Genomic DNA, 26,241 nt, shown 5'->3' on the forward strand with positions numbered 1-26,241 from the left:
AAATCTGTTCAACAGAGGCCTCATTCTTGAAGGCCCAAGTGGAAGCCACAGCTCTAGTAGAATGAGCTGTAATTCTTTCAGGAGGCTGCTGTCCAGCAGTCTCATAAGCTAAACGAATTATGCTACGAAGCCAAAAAGAAAGAGAGGTAGCGGAAGCTTTTTGACCTCTCCTCTGCCCAGAGTAAATGACAAACAGAGAAGACGTTTGTCGAAATTCCTTAGTTGCCTGTAAGTAAAATTTTAGAGCACGGACTACATCCAGGTTGTGCAGTAGACGTTCCTTCTTTGAAGAAGGATTTGGGCATAAAGAAGGAACAACAATCTCTTGATTGATATTCCTGTTAGTAACTACCTTAGGTAAGAACCCAGGTTTAGTACGCAGGACTACCTTATCCGAATGAAAAATCAAATAAGGAGAATCACAATGTAAGGCTGATAATTCAGAGACTCTTCGAGCCGAGGAAATAGCCATTAAAAATAGAACTTTCCAAGATAACAACTTTATATCAATGGAATGAAGGGGTTCAAACGGAACGCCCTGTAAAACATTAAGAACAAGGTTTAAACTCCATGGTGGAGCAACAGTTTTAAACACAGGCTTAATCCTGGCCAAAGCCTGACAAAAAGCCTGGACGTCAGGAACTTCTGACAGACGTTTGTGTAACAGAATGGACAGAGCTGAGATCTGTCCCTTTAATGAACTAGCAGATAAACCCTTTTCTAAACCTTCTTGTAGAAAAGACAATATCCTAGGAATCCTAACCTTACTCCAAGAGTAACCTTTGGATTCACACCAATATAGGTATTTACGCCATATCTTATGGTAAATCTTTCTGGTAACAGGTTTCCTAGCCTGTATTAAGGTATCAATAACTGACTCAGAAAACCCACGTCTTGATAAAATCAAGCGTTCAATTTCCAAGCAGTCAGCTTCAGAGAAGTTAGATTTTGATGTTTGAAGGGACCCTGTATCAGAAGGTCCTGTTTCAGAGGTAGAGACCAAGGTGGACAGGATGACATGTCCACCAGGTCTGCATACCAAGTCCTGCGTGGCCACGCAGGTGCTATTAGAATCACTGATGCTCTCTCTTGTTTGATTCTGGCAATCAATCGAGGAAGCAACGGGAAGGGTGGAAACACGTAAGCCATCCTGAAGTCCCAAGGTGCTGTCAGAGCATCTATCAGGACTGCTCCTGGATCCCTGGATCTGGACCCGTAACGAGGAAGCTTGGCGTTCTTTCGAGACGCCATGAGATCTATCTCTGGTTTGCCCCATTGTCGAAGTATTTGGGCAAAGACCTCCGGATGAAGTTCCCACTCCCCCGGATGAAAAGTCTGACGACTTAAGAAATCCGCCTCCCAGTTCTCCACTCCCGGGATGTGGATTGCAGACAGGTGGCAAGAGTGAGACTCTGCCCAGCGAATTATCTTTGATACTTCCATCATAGCTAGGGAGCTTCTTGTCCCTCCCTGATGGTTGATGTAAGCTACAGTCGTGATGTTGTCCGACTGAAACCTGATGAACCCCCGAGTTGTCAACTGGGGCCAAGCCAGGAGGGCATTGAGAACTGCTCTCAATTCCAGAATGTTTATTGGCAGGAGACTCTCCTCCTGACTCCATTGTCCCTGAGCCTTCAGAGAATTCCAGACGGCACCCCAACCTAGAAGGCTGGCGTCTGTTGTTACAATTGTCCAGTCTGGTCTGCTGAATGGCATCCCCCTGGACAGATGTGGCCGAGAAAGCCACCATAGAAGAGAATTTCTGGTCTCTTGATCCAGATTCAGAGAAGGGGATAAGTCTGAGTAATCCCCATTCCACTGACTTAGCATGCACAGTTGCAGTGGTCTGAGGTGTAAGCGTGCAAAGGGAACTATGTCCATTGCCGCTACCATTAAGCCGATTACCTCCATGCATTGAGCCACTGACGGGTGTTGAATGGAATGAAGGGTGCGGCAAGCACTTTGAAGTCTTGTTAGCCTGTCCTCTGTCAGGTAAATCTTCATTTCTACAGAATCTATAAGAGTCCCCAGGAAGGGAACTCTTGTGAGTGGAACGAGTGAACTTTTCTTTTCGTTCACCTTCCATCCATGTGACCTTAGAAATGCCAGCACTAACTCTGTATGAGACTTGGCAGTTTGAAAGCTTGAAGCTTGTATCAGAATGTCGTCTAGGTATGGAGCTACCGAGATTCCCCGCGGTCTTAGTACCGCCAGAAGAGCACCCAGAACCTTTGTGAAGATTCTTGGAGCTGTAGCCAATCCGAATGGAAGAGCCACAAACTGGTAATGCCTGTCTAGGAAGGCAAACCTTAGGTACCGATAATGATCTTTGTGAATCGGTATGTGAAGGTAAGCATCTTTTAAATCTACAGTGGTCATGTACTGACCCTCTTGGATCATAGGTAAAATTGTCTGAATAGTCTCCATCTTGAACGATGGAACTCTTAGGAATTTGTTTAGGATCTTTAAGTCCAGGATTGGTCTGAAAGTTCCCTCTTTTTTGGGAACCACAAACAGATTTGAGTAAAACCCCTGTCCCTGTTCCGATCGTGGAACTGGATGGATTACTCCCATTAACAAGAGCTCTTGTACGCAGCATAGAAACGCCTCTTTCTTTGTCTGGATTGTTGACAATCTTGACAGATGAAATCTCTCTCTTGGAGGAGAGTATTTGAAGTCCAGAAGGTATCCCTGAGATATTATCTCTAGCGCCCAGGGATCCTGAACATCTCTTGCCCAAGCCTGGGTGAAGAGAGAAAGTCTGCCCCCCACTAGATCCGATCCCGGATCGGGGGCCCTCAATTCATGCTGTTTTAGGGGCAGCAGCAGGTTTCCTAGTCTGCTTGCCCTTGTTCCAGGACTGGTTAGGTTTCCAGCCTTGTCTGTAGCGAGCAACAGCTCCTTCCTGTTTTGGTGCAGAGGAAGTTGATGCTGCTCCTGCTTTGAAATTACGAAAGGAACGAAAATTAGACTGTCTAGTCTTGGCTTTGGCTTTGTCCTGAGGCAGGGCATGGCCTTTACCTCCTGTAATGTCAGCGATAATCTCTTTCAACCCGGGCCCGAATAAGGTCTGCCCTTTGAAAGGTATATTAAGCAATTTAGACTTAGAAGTAACATCAGCTGACCAGGATTTTAGCCACAGCGCCCTGCGTGCCTGAATGGCGAATCCTGAATTCTTCGCCGTAAGTTTAGTAAGATGTACTACGGCCTCCGAAATGAATGAATTAGCTAGTTTAAGGACTCTAAGCCTGTCCGTAATGTCGTCCAGAGTAGCTGAACCAATGTTCTCTTCCAGAGACTCAATCCAGAATGCCGCTGCAGCCGTGATCGGCGCAATGCATGCAAGGGGTTGCAATATAAAACCTTGTTGAACAAACATTTTCTTAAGGTAACCCTCTAACTTTTTATCCATTGGATCTGAAAAAGCACAGCTATCCTCCACCGGGATAGTGGTACGCTTAGCTAAGGTAGAAACTGCTCCCTCCACCTTAGGGACCGTTTGCCATAAGTCCCTTGTGGTGGCGTCTATTGGAAACATTTTTCTAAATATCGGAGGGGGTGAGAACGGCACACCGGGTCTATCCCACTCCTTAGTAACAATTTCAGTAAGTCTCTTAGGTATAGGAAAAACTTCAGTACTCGTCGGTACCGCAAAATATTTATCCAACCTACACATTTTCTCTGGTATTGCAACTGTGTTACAATCATTCAGAGCCGCTAACACCTCCCCTAGTAATACACGGAGGTTTTCCAGTTTAAATTTAAAATTTGAAATATCTGAATCCAGTCTGTTTGGATCAGAACCGTCACTCACAGAATGAAGTTCTCCGTCCTCATGTTCTGCCACCTGTGACGCAGTGTCTGACATGGCCCTAATATTATCAGCGCACTCTGTTCTCACCCCAGAGTGATCACGCTTACCTCTTAGTTCTGGTAATTTAGCCAAAACCTCAGTCATAACAGTAGCCATATCCTGTAATGTGATTTGTAATGGCCGCCCAGATGTACTCGGCGCTACAATATCGCGCACCTCCCTCTGAGCGGGAGATGTAGGTACTGACACGTGAGGCGAGTTAGTCGGCATAACTCTCCCCTCGTTGTTTGGTGAAATTTGTTCAATTTGTACAGATTGACTTTTATTTAAAGTAGCATCAATACAGTTAGTACATAAATTTCTATTGGGCTCCACTTTGGCATTGCAACAAATGACACAGGTATCATCCTCTGAATCAGACATGTTTAACACACTAGCAAATAAACTTGTAACTTGGAAATACAATTCAATTAGAATAATATTAAAACGTACTGTGCCTTTAAGAAGCACAGAAGATCTATGACAGTTATAGCCTCAATCCTTGTAAATAACACAACTTTAGCAAAGGTTTAATCCCATTAGCAAAGATAACAAATTCTGAAAGCAGGAAACAAATTACAGAATAAACGTTTTTTATCTCAGTCAAACTATAATTCTCACAGCTCTGCTGAGAGAAATGACCTCCCTTAAAATAAGTTTTGAAGACCCCTGAGCTCTGTAGAGATGAACCGGATCATGCAGGGAATACAATGAGTTGCTGACTGAAATATTTGATGCGTAGTAAAAGCGCCAAAAAACGGCCCCTCCCCCTCACACACAGCAGTGAGGGAGAACAGAAACTGTCAGAAAACAGATTAAGCAACTGCCAAGTGGAAAAATAGAGCCCAAACATTTATTCACTCAGTACCTCAGTAAATGAAAACGATTTTACATTCCAGCAAAAACGTTAAACATAATCTCTAGTTATTAAACAGCTTTATGTATTTCTTACAGTGTAATTCTAGTGAAGTACCATTCCCCAGAATACTGAAGTGTAAAGTATACATACATGACATTATATCGGTATGGCAGGATTTTCTCATCAATTCCATTGTCAGAAAATAAAAACTGCTACATACCTCTATGCAGATTCATCTGCCCGCTGTCCCCTGATCTGAAGTTTACCTCTCCTCAGATGGCCGAGAAACAGCAATATGATCTTAACTACTCCGGCTAAAATCATAACAAAAACTCTGGTAGATTCTTCTTCAAACTCTGCCAGAGAGATAATAACACACTCCGGTGCTATTTTAAAATAACAAACTTTTGATTGAAGATATAAAACTAAGTATAATCACCATAGTCCTCTCACACATCCTATCTAGTCGTTGGGTGCAAGAGAATGACTGGGAGTGACGTAGAGGGGAGGAGCTATATGCAGCTCTGCTGGGTGAATCCTCTTGCACTTCCTGTTGGGGAGGAGTAATATCCCAGAAGTAATGATGACCCGTGGACTGATCACACTTAACAGAAGAAAAACCTAACATTAAACTATAAATTAATCTCACCACAGGCAGGATAGTCTTCAGCGGCAACAGGCAGGAAATCAGAGAAAGGCAGTCCAGAGGTAAACCACTAGGATGGTCAGGCAGGCAGGGTTTGGCAACAGTAAGGCAGTCCAGAGGTAAACATCTAGGATGGTCAGGCAGGCAGGGTTTGGCAACAGTAAGGCAGTCCAGAGGTAAACTACTAGGATGGTCAGGCAGGCAGGGTTTGGCAACAGAGAGGCAATCCAGAGCAATAGGGGTTAATCAGGCAGAGTGGTCAGACAAGCAGAGTTCAGTAGCAGTATATCAATCCAGCAGTTAAGGGTAAACAGGCAGAGTGGTCAAACAAGCACAGTTCAGCAGCAGTATATCAATCCAGCAGTTAAGGGGTAAACAGGCAGAGTGGTCAGACAAGCAGAGTTCAGCAGCAGTATATCAATCCAGCAGTTAAGAGGTAAACAGGCAGAGTTCAGCAGCAGTATATCAATCCAGCAGTTAAGGGGTAAACAGGCAGAGTGGTCAGACAAGCAGAGTTCAGCAGCAGTATATCAATCCAGCAGTTAAGAGGTAAACAGGCAGAGTGGTTAGACAAGCAGAGGACAGCAACAATATAACAGTCCAGTATACAGCAAAAAATAACACCCAGGAGAACAGTAAGTAACACCTATACTTGGGCAGTGATAGGTAGTAAGTGAGTAACTTACATAGGCGCAGGATTCGTGCCACAGGAGATCCTGACCGGCTTCAGAACCGCCGCACGCAGACAGGAGCTGACTCCCCACTAGGCAACGAGCAGAACAGCAGGCACCGCATCCTTAGCAACAGTTAGAGCGGCGCGACATAGCCTCGCTCTCAAGGGTTGCCTCCTGGAACCAGAGTTGGCCTCAAAGGATGAGTAGCATGGAATCTGGAGATCAAAGATGGAGTATGCACATCACGGGCAAGAACACAAGAACGATCCGCCACAGAGTAACCCTTCCAATGTACAAGATACTGCAGTTGTCTCCGCCTGTTTCTGGAGTCCAGGATCTTAGAAACCTCATATTCAGGGTCACCACGGACCAGGAGTGGAGGAGGAGGAGCTCCCAGCCGGGTATATCTATTCTTGATGTAAGGCTTGAGTAGTGAGATGTGGAAGACTGGGTGTATTCGCAGGGTTTTGGGCAAAGCCACTTTGTAGGCAACAGCTGACAGTCTTTTCAGGACTTTGTAAGGACCAATAAACCTAGGCCCCAGTTTGTGACAGGGTTGACGTAGACGAATATGTAGAGTAGAGACCCAAACACATTCGCCTTTTGAGATGGCACGTACAGAAGCTCTATGATGATCAGCAAACTTTTTATATCTAGAGACAGCTGAACGTAGCTGAGAGAGAATACGTTGCCAATGAGTGGTGAGTTCAGTAACGTGTTGATCTGCAGTAGGAACCCCAGTGGACTGAGCAGAAAGAGGGAAGACACAAGGTTGATACCCTGCTATGGCTTGAAATGGAGAACATCGAAGAGAAGAGTGCCAACGAGTGTTTCTTGCCAGCTCAGCTAGGGGTAACAACTCAGACCAGTTGGTAAGGAGAGCATTGACAAAGACTCTAAGGTAGGCCTCAAGATCCTGGTTTACTCTCTCAGTCCATTTGTCTGTGGATGGTAGCCAGAAGAAAAGGAAACAGTTTTATGTTATGGCTCATAACGCTGCTTTTTCACTACCGCTGCTATTATGAGTCTTGTAGGTATAGCTGTACCGCACACCTTTTTGGCCGTAATGCAACAAAACTACCGCACCTTTAGAAAAGTCCTTTTTCAATGGGACTCCCATAGCGCCGGTATTACGAGTTTTTCCTGTCCGGCCAAAAAGTGAGCGGTACAGCCTATATATCGAAAAGATTTGTACCGCCATCTAAAGTCAGTAGTAATGGGTTTTACGCTACAAAGCTGTAGCATAAAACTCAACTAAAGTGCTACAAAGTACACTAACACCCATAAACTAACTATTAACCCCTAAACCGAGGCCCTCCCACATCGCAAATACTATAATAAAATTATTAACCCCTAATCTGCCGCTCCGGACATCACCGCCACTATAATAAACATATTAACCCCTAAACCGCGGCAATCCCGCATCGCAAACACTAGTTAAATATCATTAACTCCTAATCTGCTGCCCCCAATGTCGCCGCCACCTACATAAATTTATTAACCCCTAATCTGCTGCCCCAACGTCGCCGCCACCTACCTACACTTATTAACCCCTAATCTGCCGCCCCCAATGTCGCCGCCACCACTATACTAAAGTTAATAACCACTAAACCTCTGGCCTCCCACATCACTAAAACTAAATAAATATATTAACCCCTAAACCTAACCCTAAGTCTAACCCTAACACTCCTAACTTTAATATAATTAAAATAAATCTAAATTAAACTTACAATTATTACCTAAATAATTCCTATTTAAAACTAAATACAAACTTACCTGTAAAATAAACCCTAAGCTAGCTACAATATAACTAATAGTTATATTGTAGCTATCTTAGGTTTTATTTTTATTTCACAGTTAAGTTTGTATTTTTTTTAACTAGGTAGACTAGTTAGTAAATAGTTATTAACTATTTACTAACTACCTAGTTAAAATAAATACAAGGTTTCCTGTAAAATAAAACCTAACATTACACTAAAATTAAATAAATTACATTAATTAAATACAATTAACTAAATTACAAAAAAATAAACACTAAATTACACAAAATAAAAAAGAAATGATCAAATATTTAAACTACTTACACCTAATCTAATAGCCCTATCAAAATAAAAAATCCCCCCCCAAAATAAAAAAACCCTAGCCTACACTAAACTGCCAATAGCTCTTAAAAGGGCCTTTTGCGGGGCATTGCCCCAAAGAAATCAGCTCTTTTACCTGTAAAAAAAAAATACAAACAACCCCCCAACAGTAAAACCCACCACCCACACAACCAAACCCCCCAAATAAAATCCTATCTAAAAAACCTAAGCTCCCCATTGCCCTGAAAAGGGCATTTGGATGGGCATTGCCCTTAAAAGGGCATTTAGCTCTTTTTCGTTGCCCAAAGTCCCTAATATAAAAATAAAACCCACCCAATAAACCCTTAATAAAACCTAACACTAACCCCCGAAGATCCACTTACAGTTTTTGAAGACCGGACATCCGTCCTTATCCAGCCAGGAGAAGTCTTCATCCAAGCAGGCAGAAGTCCTCAACGAAGCTGGGAGAAGTCTTCATCCAAGCTGCAAGAAGTCGTCCTCCAGGTGGGCAGAAGTCTTCATCCAGACGGCATCTTCTATCTTCATCCTTCCGATGCGGAGCAGCTCCATCTTCAAGACATCCGGCGTGGAGCATCCTCTTCTTTCAATGGCTCTTGAAGAGTGAAGTTTCCTTTAAATGACATCATTTAAGATGGCGTCCCTTGAATTTCGATTGGCTAATAGAATTCTATCAGCCGATTGGAATTAAAGGGTAAAAAATCCTATTGGCTGATGCAATCAGCCAATAGGATTGAGCTTTAATCCTATTGGCTGATCGAATCAGCCAATAGGATTGAGCTCGCATTCTATTGGCTGTTCTAAATGATGTTGGGGGGCGGTAGATTAGGGGTTAATAAGTGTAGGTAGGTGGCAGCGACATTGGGGGCGGCTGATTAGGGTTTAATAAGTGTAGGTAGGTGGCAGCGATGTCGGGACGGCAGATTAGGGGTTAATAACTGTAATGTAGGTGGCGGCGATGTTAGGAGCGGCAGATTAGGGGTTAATAAGTGTAATGTAGGTGTCGGCGATGTCGGGGGCAGCAGATTAGGGGTGTTTAGACTCGGGGTTTATGTTTTGGTGTTAGGTTTAAACATAAATTTTCTTTCCCCAATCAATGGGGCTGCGTTACGGAGCTTTACGCTCCGTTATTGCAGGTATTAGACTTTTTTTTTGCCGGCTCTCCCCATTGATGTCTATGGGGAAATAGTGCACAAGCACGTAAAACCAGCTCAAGGCAGCGCTGGTATTTGTGTGCGGTATGGAGCTCAGCGCAGCCATATTGCCCGCTAACACAGGTTTTTGGAAAACCTGTAATAGCAGCGCTATTAAAGGTGAGCAGTGGAAATAACTTGCAACTTATTACCGAGCCGCTCATAACGCAAAACTCGTAATCTGGCTGAAAATTTGCAGGAATGCCATGAAGTCGTACCACATGCAAGAGAAAAAGAGACAATAATTCTTGGGCAGAAGGCAGTTTTGTTGGGGGTACAAAATGAGCCAGTCTGGAAAAGCGATCCACCACAACCCAGATAACTGTATGGTGGTCAGAAGGAGGAAGGTTCACAATGAAATCCATTATTATGTGTGTCTATGGTTGTTTGGGAATGGACAATGGTTGGAGCAAGCCGGGAGGCAAGGATCGGGGAGTTTTGTTGGCAGCACAAGTTGTGCAGGCTTTCACATAATCCTGAGCATCAGACTTCATAGTAGGCCACCATACGTGTTGGGAAAGACGCTTAAAATTCCTTGTTAAACCAGGATGTCCTGAGAGTTTACTATCATGAGCACAGGAGTGCGTAGGTTCAGAGGTACAAAAAAAGATATCGAAATCCACGGGGGCTTCAGGAGGTTTACTAGACTGCTCACGTTGCAGTCTTTGAAGAAGGGTGGTATTCATTTGAGCAACCACACAGGAGGGAGGTATGATGTGTTCAATAGGAGCTTCAGAGGAATCACTTGAGTGAAGAAATGTGAAAGTGAATCACTTGAGTGAAGATTGGTCCCAGGAAGATAAGAGACCACAAAGTTAAAACGGGAAAAGAACAAGGCCCACCTGGCCTGTCGAGGATTGAGTCAATGAGCAGTCTCTAGGTAAGTCATATTCTTGTGGTCAGTGAGAATCTGAATGGAATTGGCGGTGCCTTCTAACCAATGATGCCATTCAGCAAGGCCATCTTAATGGCTAAGAGTTCACGATTACCCACATCATAATTTCTCTCTGCAGCAGTAAAGATTTTGGAAAAAAGGCTACAGGGGGCGACTTGGAGGTTAATGGAACCCTTTGGGTTACAACTGCTCAAGCCCCTATCTCAGAGGCATCAACCTCTAAAGTGAACTGTAGGTCAGGATCAGGATGGCGGAGCATGGGAGCAGAACAGAAAGCCTTTTTTACATGAGTAAAGGCATATATGGCCTCAGGGGGCCAATGTTTACAGTCTTTGTTCCGTTTTGTCAATTTCCGTGAGTGGAGCGACTGTTTGAGAAAAGTTCTTTATAAACTTGCGGTAATAATTGGAGAACTCCAAGAATCTGTAATTCCTTTAATGAAGTAGGTTAAGGCCATTCTAAAACTGCGGTCAATTTAGCAGGATCCATGGCAAAATGTTCTTTCGAGATGACATAACCAAGGAACTGGATCTGAACTTGGTCAAACTCACATTTTTCTAGTTTGGCTACCAAAGAATTGTCTCTGAGATGTTGAAGTACCTGTCTCACGTGCTTATGATTCTGCTCCAGAGTGGAAGAGAAAATAAGGATGTCATACAGGTAGACAATGACAGTGCGAGGTCACTGAAGACATCGTTGACACATGCCTTAAAAACTGCATGGGGCGTTACACAGCCCAAAGGGCATTACAAGGTATTCATAATGCCCTGATCTTGTGTTGAAGGTGGTCTTCCATTCGTGGCCTGGGAAGATACGGATCAGATTGTATGCCCCAAGTAAGTCCAGCTTGGTGAAGAAGCGAGCATTCTGGAGTGAATCATAGAGTTCAGTGATCAAAAGAATGGGGTAGCGATTCTTGATAGTTATGATGTTTAAGGTCCTGTAGTCGATGCAGGGTCTGAGCCCACCATCCTTCTTACTGACGGAAAAGAAGCCTATCCCAGCAGGAGAGGAGGAAGGGGCGAATTAAATCTTTAGCTAGGTTCTCTTGGATATACTCCTCCATGGATTTGGTTTCAGCTTTGGAGAGTGGATAAGTCCTCCCTTTAGGAAGTGGGGCTCTGGGAAAGAGGTCAATTTTGCAGTTATAAGGACGGTGGGGTGGCAGCACGTCAGCTGCTTTTTTCTCAAACACATCTGTGAAGTCCGCATATACTGAGGAAAGGTTTGGAGGAGTCTGTATACTGGCTATGGGGATGTGGAGCAGAGGAGTGACTTTAGCAAGGCAGGAGTGGAAACAGGAGGTACCCCAGGAGGCCAGTTGTCCTTCAGTCCAGTCGAACTGTAGATTGTGTATACAAAGCCAAGGAAGACCAAGGATGACAGGCTGTGCTGGGGAATGAATGACCTTGAACTGCAGCTGTTCGGTATGAAGGACTCCCACAGTCAGGGCCAGGGGTGCCAACTCAAAATGGATCATCCCTGAACCAAGGGGGGTGCCATCCAGAGTAGTTATTTTGAGACAATGTCTTTTCTGCAGAAGAGGCAACCTAGCTTGGATCATAAAACAGTGATCCAGAAAGTTTCCAGCTGCCCCTGAATCAATGAAGGCTTGAGTGTGGACAGTATTCTGAAGGAAGGTAAGGGTTACAGGTACCAGAATCCGAGAGGAGTGAGGGGAATTAGTGGTGATCATGCTAAGAGGTACCCCAGTGTTATTCCCTAAGCATTCGCTTTTCTTGGCCGAATGTCACAATTCTTTAGTTGGTAGGTGATAGAACCACAATAAAAGCATAGTCTCTATCTCCTTCTTTTCTGTCTTTCAGACTCTGAGGGTTTAAAGGAGGAGAGATCCATGGATTCCTCCACTGGGGTAACTGGAGCTGTTGAAGGGGTAGAGGATACTGCAGAAACCGGATGAATAGAAGGACGGGAGGGAAGGACCCTCCGAGTTCTGTCTCTCTCGGCTTGTCTCTCCTGGAAGCGAGAGTCCAGACTGATACAAAGCATTATAAAGTCATCCAAAGAAGAAGGAATATCACGATTAGCAAGTTCATCTTTGATGCGTTCATGCAGACCCCTCCTAAAGGCTGCCTTGAGAGCACTGCCATTCCAAGTGGTTTCAAGTGCCAAGGTGCAAAACATGATGGCGAATTGCGCCACAGTTCTATTGCCCTGGCGGAGATCCAGGAGAAAAAATTCTGCAGCAGAAGTACGACCAGAAGTGCAAAACTCAGAATATAATGCAGAAATGAAAGCATCAGCATCATGCAGGAGTGGAGCGTTCTGTTCCAAAAGGGGAGAGACCCAGGCTAGGGCCTTGTCTTTCAGTAAGGAAATGATAAAGGTGACCCTTGATTGGTGATACTGAAAGGTGCGAAGATCGTTACGTAAGTGCAGCCTGCACTGGTTAAGAAAACCCCTACAATCAGTAGTACCTTCATATTTGTCAGGCAATGGTATCCAGTGAATGCTTCCAGAAGCAGGGGAAGAAGCCGCAGTACTAGGAGCAGAGACTGGCGGTACACCAACAGGAGCGGTATTCCTTTCTGCAACTAGTGCATAGAGTTGAGCGGTTATAGCCTCTAGATTGGAATCCACACTCTGCAACTGTGTGATATGAGTTCCCAACATCTGTCCCTGAAGATAAACTGCTCTTGCTACCTCATTTGGCTCCATGGCCCAAGTATAATGTAATGCTCGTGGGATATTCCACTATCAGACCGGACTCGGCAAGTAGTCTTTTTATCCCAGCGTCGAGACGGAATGATAGGGAATATCGCAGAGCAGTGAAAGTTTGCAAGATGAGGTAAGCAGCACTCACCACAGGCAGGATAGTCTTCAGCGGCAACAGGCAGGAAATCATAGAAAGGCAGTCCAGAGGTAAACCACTAGAATGGTCAGGCAGGCAGGGTTTGGCAACAGTAAGGCAGTCCAGAGGTAAACCACTAGGATGGTCAGGCAGGCAGGGTTTGGCAACAGTAAGGCAGTCCAGAGGTAAACCACTAGAATAATCAGTCAGGCAGGGTTTGGCAACAGTAAGGTAGTCCAGAGGTAAACCACTAGGATGGTCAGGCAGGTACGGTTTGGCAACAGAGAGGCCATCCAGAGCAATAGGGGTTAATCAGGCAAAGTGGTCAGGCAAGCAGAGTTCAGCAGCAGTATATCAATCCAGCAGTTAAGGGGTAAACAGGCAGAGTGGTCAGACAAGCAGAGTTCAGCAGCAGTATATAAATCCAGCAGTTAAGGGGTAAACAGGCAGAGTGGTCAGACAAGCAGAGGTCAGCAACAATATAACAGTCCAGCATACAGCAAAAAACACCCAGGAGAACAGTAAGTAACACCTATACTTGGGCAGTGATAGGTAGTAAGTGAGTAACTTACATAGGCGCAGGATTTGCGCCACAGGAGATCCTGACCGGCTTCAGAAGGAAGGAGCATGCAGCGATGATGTCACTGCCGCACGCAGACAGGAGCCGACTCCCCCCTAGGCAACGAGCAGAACACCAGGCGCCGTGTCCCTAGCAACAGCTAGAGCAGTGCAGTGCAGCAAAAAATAAACAAAATTATCAAAAATAAAAACAATTACACCTAATCTAAGAGCCCTATTAAAAAAAGCCTAGGATTTAGCTCTTTTGCATTGCCCTTAAAAGGCATTTAGCTCTTTTTCAAGTGCCCATAATTTTTTTTTTTTAAAAAAAAACCTAACACTAACCCCAGAAGATCTACTCACGGTTTCTGAAGTCCGGGCATCCATCTCCATCCAGGTAACAAGGTCTTCATCCAGGCGGTGAGGTCTTCCTCCATCCCGGGGAGTCTTCTATCTTCATCCCGGCAGCATGGAGCGGAGCTATCCTGGATCCCATCCTGCGCGGAGCATCCTCTTCATATGGTCACCACCGTACATTGAAGTTGAATGCAAGAAAGCCGTTTCAAAATGCCGTCCCTTGCATTCCTATTGGCTGATTTGATTCTTCAAATTCAAATCAGCCAATAGGATGAGAGCTTCTTAAATCCTATTGGCTGTTCAAAACTCTCAGTATGCCATTGAGTTCCGTACGCTTGCCACAGAGGTAGGGTGGAACAATGAAGCCCTTGTTGCCGCCTTCTTTCATGGGCTCTCTGATGCGATTAAAGACGAAGTTGCTGCCAGAGATTTACCAGAGGATCTCGAGGCATTGGTGTCTTTTTTGATCCTAATTGACATCAGACTCAGAGAGAGGCCCTCTTTCAAGGAGAGCTTGCAGAAGCCGTTGTCTCCTACGTGTTCGTTCCCACCCATGCCTCCCTCTCCTCCCATGCCTCCCCCTTGCCTCCTGGTCCCGAGTCACCAGGTACTGCTGAGCCGATGCAGTTGGGATTCAGGCGTCTCTCCGTGGCAGAGCGGGCCTTTAGGAGGAGGGAGGGGCTCTGTCTCTATTGTGAGTTACAGGGCCACCTTTTAAAGTCTTGTCCTACACGACCGGGAAAAACGCTCACACCTAAGGTCCTGTCGGGGGCAGACCTTGGGTGGTTTATCCTCGTCCCCGGAACTGCTAAAGGAGAAACCTTTGATCACGGTTGTCCTTTCCTGGGTGGACACCTCCATAGTCACCTATGCTCTTGTTGACTCCGGTGCTGCGGGCTATTTCATTGACAGTGCTTTTGTATCAAAGCACTCTATTCCTATATTGCCTCAGTCCGTTCCACTTGCTATTGAGGCCATTGATGGCAGGCCCCTTCAGCCCGCACTCGTTACTCACGAAACCGCTCCGTTATCCATGGCTGTTGGGGCTCTCAATTTTGAAACCCTCCAGTACCAGGTGATAAATTCTCCACATTTTCCGGTTGTTCTGAGTTATCCCTGGCTCCAAAAGCACAATCCCAGTCTTGACAGGCGCAGGTCCAAAATTTTGTCATGGTCTCTGCAATGTATTTCCACTTGTCTTCGGAAAGCAGCCAAAGTCTTCTTCGGTATCTCAATTGCCAGAGGAGTTCCTAGACGTTTTTGACAAGGTGCGTGCCGGTACTTTGCCTCCTAACCCGTCTTACGATTGTGTCATAGACCTGCAACTCCTCTGGGCCGGGTTTACCCTCTGTCTGTTATGGAGAATTGTGCTATGGAGGAGTATGTTGCCGATGCTCTGTCGTGGGGGATCGTCCGCAAATCCTGCTCTCCTGCAGGGGCTGGCTTCTTATTTGTGAAGGGTGGCGAGTTAAGACCATGCATCGATTATAGGGGTCTTAATTGTGTTACCATTAAGAATGCTTACCCTATTCCACTCATTATGGAACTCTTTGACTGCCTCTAGGGAGCTACGGCCTTTTCTAAACTTGATTTGAGAGGAGCGTACAATCTTGTTAGGATCAAAGAGGGCCACGGATGGAAAACAGCATTTAACACCAGGAGCGGGCATTATGAATATCTTGTAATGCCCTTTGGCCTATGTAATGCTCCTGCTGTTTTTCAGGAATTTATTAATGATGTCCTACGAGATGTGTTGCAACAGTGTGTTGTGGTGTTCTTAGACGACATCCTCATACACTCACCCACACTTGAGGCTCATCATTCTGATGTCACACGGGTACTTCAGAGACTACGTGAGAATGGCCTGTTTTGTAAACTCGAGAAATGTGAGTTCCATCAGACTCAAGTCACCTTCCTAGGTTATGTAATCTCCATTGCAGGGTTCTCCATGGATTCTGACAAGTTGTCTGCAGTTCTGCAGTGGCCTCGCCCAGTTGGTCTTCGTTATATTACTATAGAAAGTTTATTAAAAACTTTTCTTCCTTGGTCAAACCTATCACAGACATGACCCGTAAAGAGAATGATCCACTCCATTGGTCACCTACTGCCATTAAGGCCTTTGATAGTCTTAAAACTGCCTTTGCTGCTGCTCCAGTACTGGCTCATCCTAACCCTGTCCTGCCTTTCATTCTGGAGGTCGATGCGTCTGAGACTGGAGTAGGTACCCTCTTGTCTCAATGTCCTACGCCTGACAGTTCCTTGCATCTGTGCGGTTTCTTCTTCTAAGAAATTGTCTCCAGCGGAGTGCAATTATGAAATTGGCGACATGGAATTACTGGCCATAATTTTGGCACTCAAGAAATGGAGGCATCTTCTCGAGGGTACTAGCGTACCAGTGCTCATTCTTACTGACCACAAGAATTTAACTTATCTATCCGAAGCAAAACGTTTGTCGCCCCGACAGGCCAGATGGGCGCTATTTTTGTCTCAGTTTAATTATGTGGTCGCCTACCTGCCTGGTAGTAAGAATGTTAGGGCTGATGCCCTCTCTCGACAATTTTCGCTTCTGTCCAAGGAGGAGTCTGTACCTACTCCAGTTATACCTCCTGACCATATTTTGGCTACCATACATACTAATTTGACTTCTCCCTTGGGGGAGGAGATCCTGGCTGCACAAACCAATGCACCTCCTGAGAATCTTCGAACTAAACTTTTGCACACTTATCACTATCCTAAAGCCGCAGGTCACCCGGGCAAGAACCAAATGATTTGGTCTGTCACTCGACAATTCTGGTGGCCAGGTCTTCATTCTGATGTTGCTGCGTATGTTGCCTCCTGCTCAGTTTGTGCACAGAATAAGACTCCTCGACGTCTTCCTGTGGGTCTTCTTCAACCTATTACTAATGGTGAGCGTCCTTGAACACATTTTTTCTAAAATGTCACACTGCATTCCCTTGAAGAAGCTGCCTACTGCTCAGGAGCTTGCTTCAATTTTTGCCCGAGAGGTCTTCCGTTTGCATGGGTTACCCAAGGAGATAGTCTCGGACCGGGGTAGCCAGTTTGTCTCCAGATTTTGGCTTCCTTTTGTGCTCAAATGGGGATCCAGATTTCCTTCTCCTCTGCATATCACCCTCAATCCAATGGGTTTGCGGAACGGTCTAATCAAGCTCTGGAACAGTTCCTTCGTTGCTATGTCTCAGATCACCACAATAATTGGTCTAAACTTTTACCTTGGGCAAAGTTCGCTCGTAATAGTTCCTCCCAGTTATCCCCATTCATGGTGAATTATGGGTTTCAACCATCCTTGTTGCCCGATTCATTCATGTCTCAGGGTATTCTGGCTTTGGAGGAGCATCTCTGGCAACTCAGTTCCACGTGGGTGCAGATTCAGGATTGCCTTCATCATTCTATGCAGCGCCAAAAGTTCCAGGCTGATCGTAGGCGCCTGCCCTGCGCCGTCCTACCAGGTTGGCGAGAGGGTTTGGCTGTCCTCCCACAACTTGAACCTTCGTGTGCCTTCCAATAAACAGGGTCCCCGTTATGTTGGTCCTTTTTGAATACTCTGATGGGTCAATTCTGTGGCCTACGCTCTTGACCTTCCTCCTGCAATGCACATCTCCAATGTTTTTCATGTCTCCCTCTTGAAAACATTGGTTTGTAATCGGTTTACCACTGTGTTGCCTCATCCCCGTCCTATCTCTGTTAACAACCATGAAGAATATGAGGTCAGCAGCATTATTGACTCTTGTATGTCCAGGGGCCGCATACAGTATTGGGTTCACTGGAGGGGCCCACGATCCGGAGGAGCGTTCATGGGTTCCCTCCTCTGATGTTCATGCTCCAGCCCTTCTCTGTTTCCCCAATAAGCCTTTTGTCCTCCCGCGGGGGAGGGGTCATTGAGGGAAGGGTACTGTCAGGGTTTTTTCCTGCTTTGTTTGCTAGCAGTCATTTTACTCACCTCTTACTGAATCTGGTACAGAGTGTGTGATGCTGCTCATTTCCTGCATGCCCTCTTATGGCCAGACTGGTGTACATCATACGTGTGAGACAGGTTGCAGTCTCAGAATTGTGGATGAAGATAGAAGACGCCCCCGGGATGGATGAAGACCTCGCCGTCTAGATGTCCGGACTTCAGAAACTGTAAATAGATCTTCTGGGGTTAATGTAAGTTTTTATTTGTTTTTTTGGGGTGGATTTTTTTTTAGATTAGGGATGGGCACTTGAAAAAGAGCTAAATGCCCTTTTAAGGGCAATGCAAAAGAGCTAAATGCCATTTTAACGGCAATGCCCATACAAATGCTCCATTAGGGGCAATGGGTAGCTTAAGTTTTTTTTAGAGTTAGGATTTTTTATTTTGGGGGATTAGTTGGGTGGTGGGTTTTACTGTTGGGGGGACTTTGTATTTTTTTTACAGGTAAATGAGCTGATTTATTTAGGGCAATGTCATACAAAAGGCCCTTTTAAGGGCTATTGGTAGTTTATTGTAGGCTTGGGGGTGCTTTTTTATTTTTATAGGGTTATTAGATTAGGTGTAATTGTTTTTTTTTATAATTTTGTTTATTTGTTTTTGTAATCTTACGGCTAGATTATGAGTTTTGCGTTAAGATGAAAAAGCAGCGTTAACAGGTCCTAACGCTGCTTTTTCACTACCACTGCTATTACGAGTCTTGCAGGTATAGGTGTACCGCACACTTGTTTGGCCTTACCGCAAACTGACTTACGTAAACTTCGTAAACCCTTTTTTCTATGGTACTTCCATAGCGGCGGTATTATGAGTCTGTCCTGGGAGGCCAAAAAGTGAGCGGTACAGCCTATACTGACAAGATCCATAACGCATTCTAAAGTCAGTAGTTATGAGTTTTACACTACAACGCCGTAGCATAAAACTCATAACTAAAGTGTTAAAAAGTATACTAACACCCATAAACTACCTATTAACCCCTAAACCGAGGCCCTCCCGCATCGCAAACACTATAAATACATTTTTAACCCCTAATCTGCCGCTCCGGACATCGCCACCACTATAATAAACATATTAACCCCTAAACCGCCGCACTCCCGCCTCGCAAACACTAGTTAAATAATATTAACCCCCTAATCTTCCGCCCCTAACATCGCTGCCACTATATTACATTTATTAACCCCTAAACCTAAGTCTAACCCTAACACCCCCTAATTTAAATATAATTTAAATAAATCTAAATAAAATTACTATCATTAACTACATTATTCCTATTTAAAACTAAATACTTACCTATAAAATAAACCCTAAGCTAGCTACAATATAACTAATAGTTACATTGTAGCTATCTTAGGTTTTATTTTTATTTTACAGGCAAGTTTGTATTTATTTTAACTAGGTAGAATAGTTACTAAATAGTTATTAACTATTTACTAGCTACCTAGCTAAAATAAATACAAATTGACCTGTAAAATAAAACCTAACCTAAGTTACAATAACACCTAACACTACACTACAATTAAATTAATTAACTAAATTAAATACAGCTAAATAAATTAAATTAAATTAGCTAAATCACAAAAAACAACAACACTAAATTACAGAAAATAAAAAACAAATTACAGATCTTTAAACTAATTACACCTAATCTAAAAGCCCCCCAAAAATAAAAAAAAACTAGCCTAAACTTAACTACTAATAGCCCTTAAAAGGGCCTTTTGCGGGGCATTGCCCCAAAGAAATCAGCTATTTTTCCTGTAAAAAAAAAATACAAACACCCCCCAACAGTAAAACCCACCACCCACACAACCAATCAACCCCCCAAATAAAATACTAACTAAAAAAAACTAAGCTCCCCATTGTCCTGAAAAGGGCATTTGGATGGGCATTGTCCTTAAAAGGGCATTTAGCTCTATTGCAGGCCCAAAGCCCTAACCTAAAAAATAAACCCACCCAATACACCCTTAAAAAAATCCTAACACTAACCCCCGAAGATTCACTTACCGGGAGAAGTCTTCATCCAAGCGGCAAGATGTCCTCAATGAAGCCGGCAGAAGTGGTCCTCCAGACAGGCAGAAGTGGTCCTCCAGACGGGCAGAAGTCTTCATCCAGACGGCATCTTTTATCTTCATCCTTCCGGTGTGGAGCGGGTCCATCTTCAACACATCCGACGCGGAGCATCCTCTTCTTCCGACGGACTAACGACGAATGAAGGTACCTTTAAATGACGTCATCCAAGATGGTCTCCCTTAGATTCCGATTGGCTGATAGAATTCTATCAGCCAATCAGAATTAAGGTAGAAAAAATCCTATTGGCTGATTGGATCAGCCAATAGGATTGAGCTCGCATTCCATTGGCTGATTGGAACAGCCAATAGCATGCAAGCTCAATCCTATTGGCTGATTGGATCAGCCAATAGGATTGAATTTCAATCCTATTGGCTGATTGGATCAGCCAATAGGATTTTTTCTACCTTAATTCCGATTGGCTGATAGAATTCTATCAGCCAATCGGAATCTAAGGGACACCATCTTGGATGACGTCATTTAAGGGTACCTTCATTCGTCGTTAGTCCGTCGGAAGAAGAGGATGCTCCGCGTCGGATGTCTTGAAGATGGACCCGATCCACGCCGGAAGTATGAAGATAGAAGATGCCGTCTGGATGAAGACTTCTGCCCGTCTGGAGGACCACTTCTGCCCGTCTGGAGGACCACTTCTGCTGGCTTCGTTGAGGACATCTTGCCGCTTGGATGAAGACTTCTTCCGGTAAGTGAATCTTCGGAGGTTAGTGTTAGGATTTTTTTAAGGGTGTATTGGGTAGGTTTATTTTTTAGGTTAGGGCTTTGGGCCTGCAATAGAGCTAAATGCCCTTTTAAGGGCAATGCCAATCCAAATTCCCTTTTCAGGCAATGGCGAGCTTAGAATTTTTTATTTAGGCTTTTATTTGGGGGGTTGGTTGTGTGGGTGGTGAGTTTTACTGTTGGAGGGGTGTTTGTATTTTTTTTTACAGGAAAAAGAGCTGATTTCTTTGGGGCAATGCCCCGCAAAAGGCCCTTTTAAGGGCTATTGGTGGATTAGTTTAGGCTAGGGTTTTTTTTTTATTTTGGGGGGGCTTTTTTTATTTTGATAGGGCTATTAGATTAGGTGTAATTAGTTTAAATATCTTGTAATTTGTTTTTTATTTTCTGTAATTTAGTTTTTTTTTGAGATTTAGCTAATTTAATTAAATTTATTTAATTGATTTTAATTTAGTTAATTTATTTAATTGTAGTGTAGTGTTAGGTGTTATTGTAACTTAGGTTAGTTTTTATTTTACAGGTCAATTTGTATTTATTTTAGCTAGGTAGTTATTAAATAGTTAATAACTATTTACTAACTAGTCTACCTAGTTAAAATAAATACAAACTTGCCTGTAAAATAAAAATAAACCCTAAGATAGCTTCAATGTAACTATTAGTTATATAGTAGCTAGCTTAGGGTTTATTTTATAGGTAAGTATTTAGTTTTAAATAGGAATAATGTAGTTAATGATAGTAATTTTATTTAGATTTATTTAAATTATATTTAAATTATGGGGTGTTAGGGTTAGATTTAGATTTAGGGGTTAATACATTTAATATAGTAGTGGGGACCTTGGGGATGGCAGATTAGGGGTTAATAAATGTAAGTAGGTAGCAGTGATGTTAGGGGCAGCAGATTAGGGGTTAATAAGTATAATGTAGGTAGCGACGGTGTCCGGAGCGGCAGATTAGGGCTTAATAAGAATAATGTAGGTGTTGGCGATGTCAGGGGTGGCAGATTAGGGGTTAATAAGTGTAAAATTAGGGGTGTTTAGACTCAGGGTTCATGTTAGGGTGTTAGGTGTAAACATAAAATGTGTTTCCCCATAGGAATCAATGGGGCTGCTTTACTGAGTTTTACGCTGCTTTTTGGCAGGTGTTAGACTTTTTCTCAGCCTGCTCTCCCCATTGATGTCTATAGGGAAATCATGCAAGAGCACGTACGACCAGCTCACCGCTGACTTAAGCAGCGCTGGTATTGAAGTGTGGTATGGAGCTCAATTTTGCTCTATGCTCACTTCTTGCCTTTTAACGCCGTGTTTGTAAAAACCCGTAATACCAGCGCTGCAGGTAAGTGAGCGGTAAGAAAAAACTGCTCGTTAGCATCGCACCGCTCATAACTCGTAATCTGGCCGTTAGTGTTTTTTCATGATTTTAGTGTTTATTATTTTTGGTAAACTTAGATTTTTTAATTTTTCATAGGATTTGGGGGGTTTTCGTTGTAATTTAGATTTTTTTCGTAGTGTTAGGTTTTTTTAAATTTGTAATTTAGATATTTTAATAGGTAGTTTTTTTATTTTATTAGAATAGTAAGGTTAGGTTAATTTATAGTTTAATGTTAGGTTTATTTTTATTTCACAGGTAAGTTTTTATTTATTTAAAGCTAGTTATATTGTAATTTTAATTTAACGTTAGGGGGGTGTTAGGTTTAATAGTTTAATTTAGTGTTTTGCTATGTGGGGGAGCTGGCGCTTTAGGGATTAAAACGTTTATTTAGTGGCAGAGATGTGGGAGTCCGGAGGTTTAGGGGTTAATAACTTTATTTAACGGCGGCGATGTCGAGAAGCGGCGGAATAGGGGTTAATAGCTTTTATTAGTGGCGGCGATGTCAGGGGTGGCAGATTAGGGGTTAATAACTTTATTATAGTGGCAGCGATGTTGGGGAACGGTGGAATAGGGGTTAATAGCTTTTATTAGTGTCAGCGATGTCGGGGGTGGCAGATTAGGGGTGTTTAGACTTGGGGTTTATGTTAGGGTATTAGGTTTAAACGTAACCTTTTTTTCCCATAGACATCAATGGGGTTGCGTTACAGAGATTTTTCATTCCGCACTTCAGGTGATGTCTATGGGGGAAGGCGTGCACAAGCACGTCAAAGCAGCCCTTGGATTTTGTGAAGTATGGAGCTTAACACCACCATATCGCATGCACAAGGAGGCTTTTCAGAAACTCGTAATGGCAGCGCTATGAGGGGTGAAATAACGCTACTTTTGTTGCGTTCGTTTTGCACGCTGTTAAGTTCAAAACTTGTAATCTAGGTGTTATTTAATTAACTATTTCTCATACAAGCTTCTTGGTGTTGACATTTACGTAGGAAAATTGTAGAGTTGTGGGAAAGAAGGAAGCTGTGGAGAAGATCAAAATTATGGAATTAATGTGTTGTTTGGTATAGCAGAACTGAAGGAATTTGTAGTGTGTAGTCAAATGGGGCCAAATATATTCTATCTGGACATGGAAGATAAAATGTGCTCTGAAGTATGTGTTAAGCAAGTGTGAAGCTGAGAAAGTTCCTACATTGCGTAATAACCACATATGCTCTCCTTAAAGGGACACTGAACCCAAATTTTTTCTATCGTGATTCAGATAGAGCATGCAATTTTAAGCAACTTTCTAATTTACTCCTATTATCAAATTGTTTTCATTTTTTTGGTATCTTTATTTGAAATGCAAGAATGTAAGTTTAGATGCCTGCCCATTTTTGGTGAACACACTGTGTTGTTCTTGCTAATTGGTGGGTAAATTCACCTACCAATAAACAAGTGCTTTCCATGGTCCTGAACCAAAAAAATAGCTTAGATGCCTAATTTTTGAAATAAAGAAAGCAAGAGAACGAAGAAAAATTGATAATAGGAGTAAATTAGAAAGTTGTTTAAAATTGCATGCTCTATCTGAATCACGAAAGAAAAAATTTGGGTTCAGTGTCCCTTTAAACCAAATTGTTGTTGGTGTTTTTTTTTGTATGTTCTAACTTTTGTCTATTTTTCAAGATTTACATCGTAACAGATTTTCTCATAACTAACTGTTGTAAAACCAGACGCAAATCAAAGAGGACCTATGAGAGCATAAAATATGAAACAATTACTGAACCTAGCTGTCTAAAGGTAGGATTTTCTGCAGTTGTTTTCAACATACATAATAATCAAAGCTTGGTATTTAAGTAGAGCAACTTAAACTACTATTAATATGATTCTAGATATCAAATTTGAATGTTGATCCACATAGGACTAGATTACAAGTGAAATGCAAACACTTCAAAAATACATTACAAAGTACAGTTACACTCATAAATAAATTATTGACCCCTAAACTGACACCCCCACAGCGCAAACACTAAATAGAACTATTAAAAGGACCACTTAATGCAGTAGAATTGCACAATTAACAAGTACATAATAAAAAAACAATGATTTAACACCTACTCTGAATTTCAAATAAGCAGTATATTTTTTTCTGACAATTTTATTTTTTATCCCATTTTTTGGTCCCCTGTACCATGTGACAGACATCTGCCAATCACAGACTTGTACACATGCTCAGTAGGATCTTGTTCCCCAAAAAATGTGCAAAATTTTATAATGGAAGTAAATTGGAAAGTGTCTTAAAACTGCAGGCTCTGGGGGGTAGTTATCAACGTGTCTACTTTCCTGCCTTCGCCGGCCCAATACGCCCGCCTAAGCTCGCCTACCTTCGCCGCCGCGGACCTGAAAAAATACGCCTAAGTTATCAAAAAAAGCTGTCAAAAAGCCGCGGGGCGATGAGCAGCGGACTGTGAGAGTTATCACACATCCGATCTCGCTGCTCTTCGGCTGTTTGACAGCTTTTTTGCTAGCCTGTCACTAAGCACTCACACTAAACTGCACTGTTCTACCCCCTATACCGGCGCCCCCGGAGCCCCCCGCAACTAAATAAAGTTACTAACCCCTAAACCGCCGCTCCTAGACCCCGCCGCAAGTCTTATAAATGTATTAACCCCTAAACCGCCGCTCCCAGACACCGCTGCCACCTACATTATACCTAGTAACCCCTATCCTGCCCCCCCTATACCGCCGCCCTCTGTAATAAAGTTATTAACCCCTATCCTGCTGATCCCGCACCTCGCCGCAAATAAATAAATAGTTTAACCCCTAAACCGCCGCTCCCTGAACCCGCCGCAACCTATAATAAATTTATTAACCCCTATCTTGCCCCCCACTACACCGCCGCCACTGTAATAAAATTATTAACCCCTAAACCTAAGTCTAACACTAACCCTAACACCCCCCTAACTTAAATATTAATTAAATAAATCTAAATCATATTTCTATTATTAACTAAGTTAATCCTATTTAAAACTAAATACTTACCTTTAAAATAAACCCTAATATAGCTACAATATAACTAATAATTATATTCTAGCTATTTTAGGATTTTTAATTTTACAGGCAACTTTCAATTTATTTTAACTAGGTACAATAGCTATTAAATAGTTATTAACTATTTAATAGCTTACCTAGCTAAAATAAAGAGAAATGTACCTGTAAAATAAATCCTAACCTAAGTTATAATTACACCTAACACTACACTATACTTTAATAAATTATTCCTATTTAAAACTAAATACTTACCTGTAAAATAAACCCTAAGATAGCTACAATGTAATTAATAATTACATTGTAGCTATCTTAGGATTTATATTTATTTTACAGGTAACTTTGTATTTATTTTAGCTAGTTAGAATAGTTATTAAATAGTTATTAACTATTTAATAACTACCTAGCTAAAAGAAATACAAAATTACCTGTAAAATAAATCCTAACCTAAGTTACAATTAAACCTAATACTACACTATCATTAAATTAATTAAATAAACTACCTACAAATAACTACAATTAAATACAATTACATAAACTAACTAAAGTACAAAAAATAAAAAAAGCTAAGTTACAAAAAATAAAAAAATAAGTTACAAACATTTTAAAAATATTACAACAATTTTAAGCTACTTACACCTAATCTAAGCCCCCTAATAAAATAACAATCCCCCCAAAATAAAAAAATGCCCTACCCTATTCTAAATTAAATAAATTTCAAAGCTCTTTTACCTTACCAGCCCTTAAAAGGGCCATTTGTGGGGGCATGCCCCAAAGAAAACAGCTCTTTTGCCTGTAAAAGAAAAATACAACCCCCCCCAACATTAAAACCCACCACCCACATACCCCTAATCTAACCCAAACCCCCCTTACAAAAACCTAACACTAATCCCCTGAAGATCATCCTACCTTGAGTCGTCTTCACTCAGCCGAGCAGCGATGGAACCGAAGTGGACATCCGGAGCGGAAGAAGTTAATCCTCCAAGCGGAGGAAAAACCAGGTACGCTGGGCCGGAAAAGTGCCGAGCGTACCTGCTAGTTTTTTGATAACTAGCAAAAGTAGTGAGAATGTGCCGCACTTGTGTGCGGAACATCTGGAGTGACGTAAGAATCGATCTGTGTCGGACTGAGTCCGGCGGATCGAAG

This window comes from Bombina bombina, chromosome 2 (assembly GCF_027579735.1).
Source record: "Bombina bombina isolate aBomBom1 chromosome 2, aBomBom1.pri, whole genome shotgun sequence".
Lineage (NCBI taxonomy): Eukaryota > Metazoa > Chordata > Amphibia > Anura > Bombinatoridae > Bombina > Bombina bombina.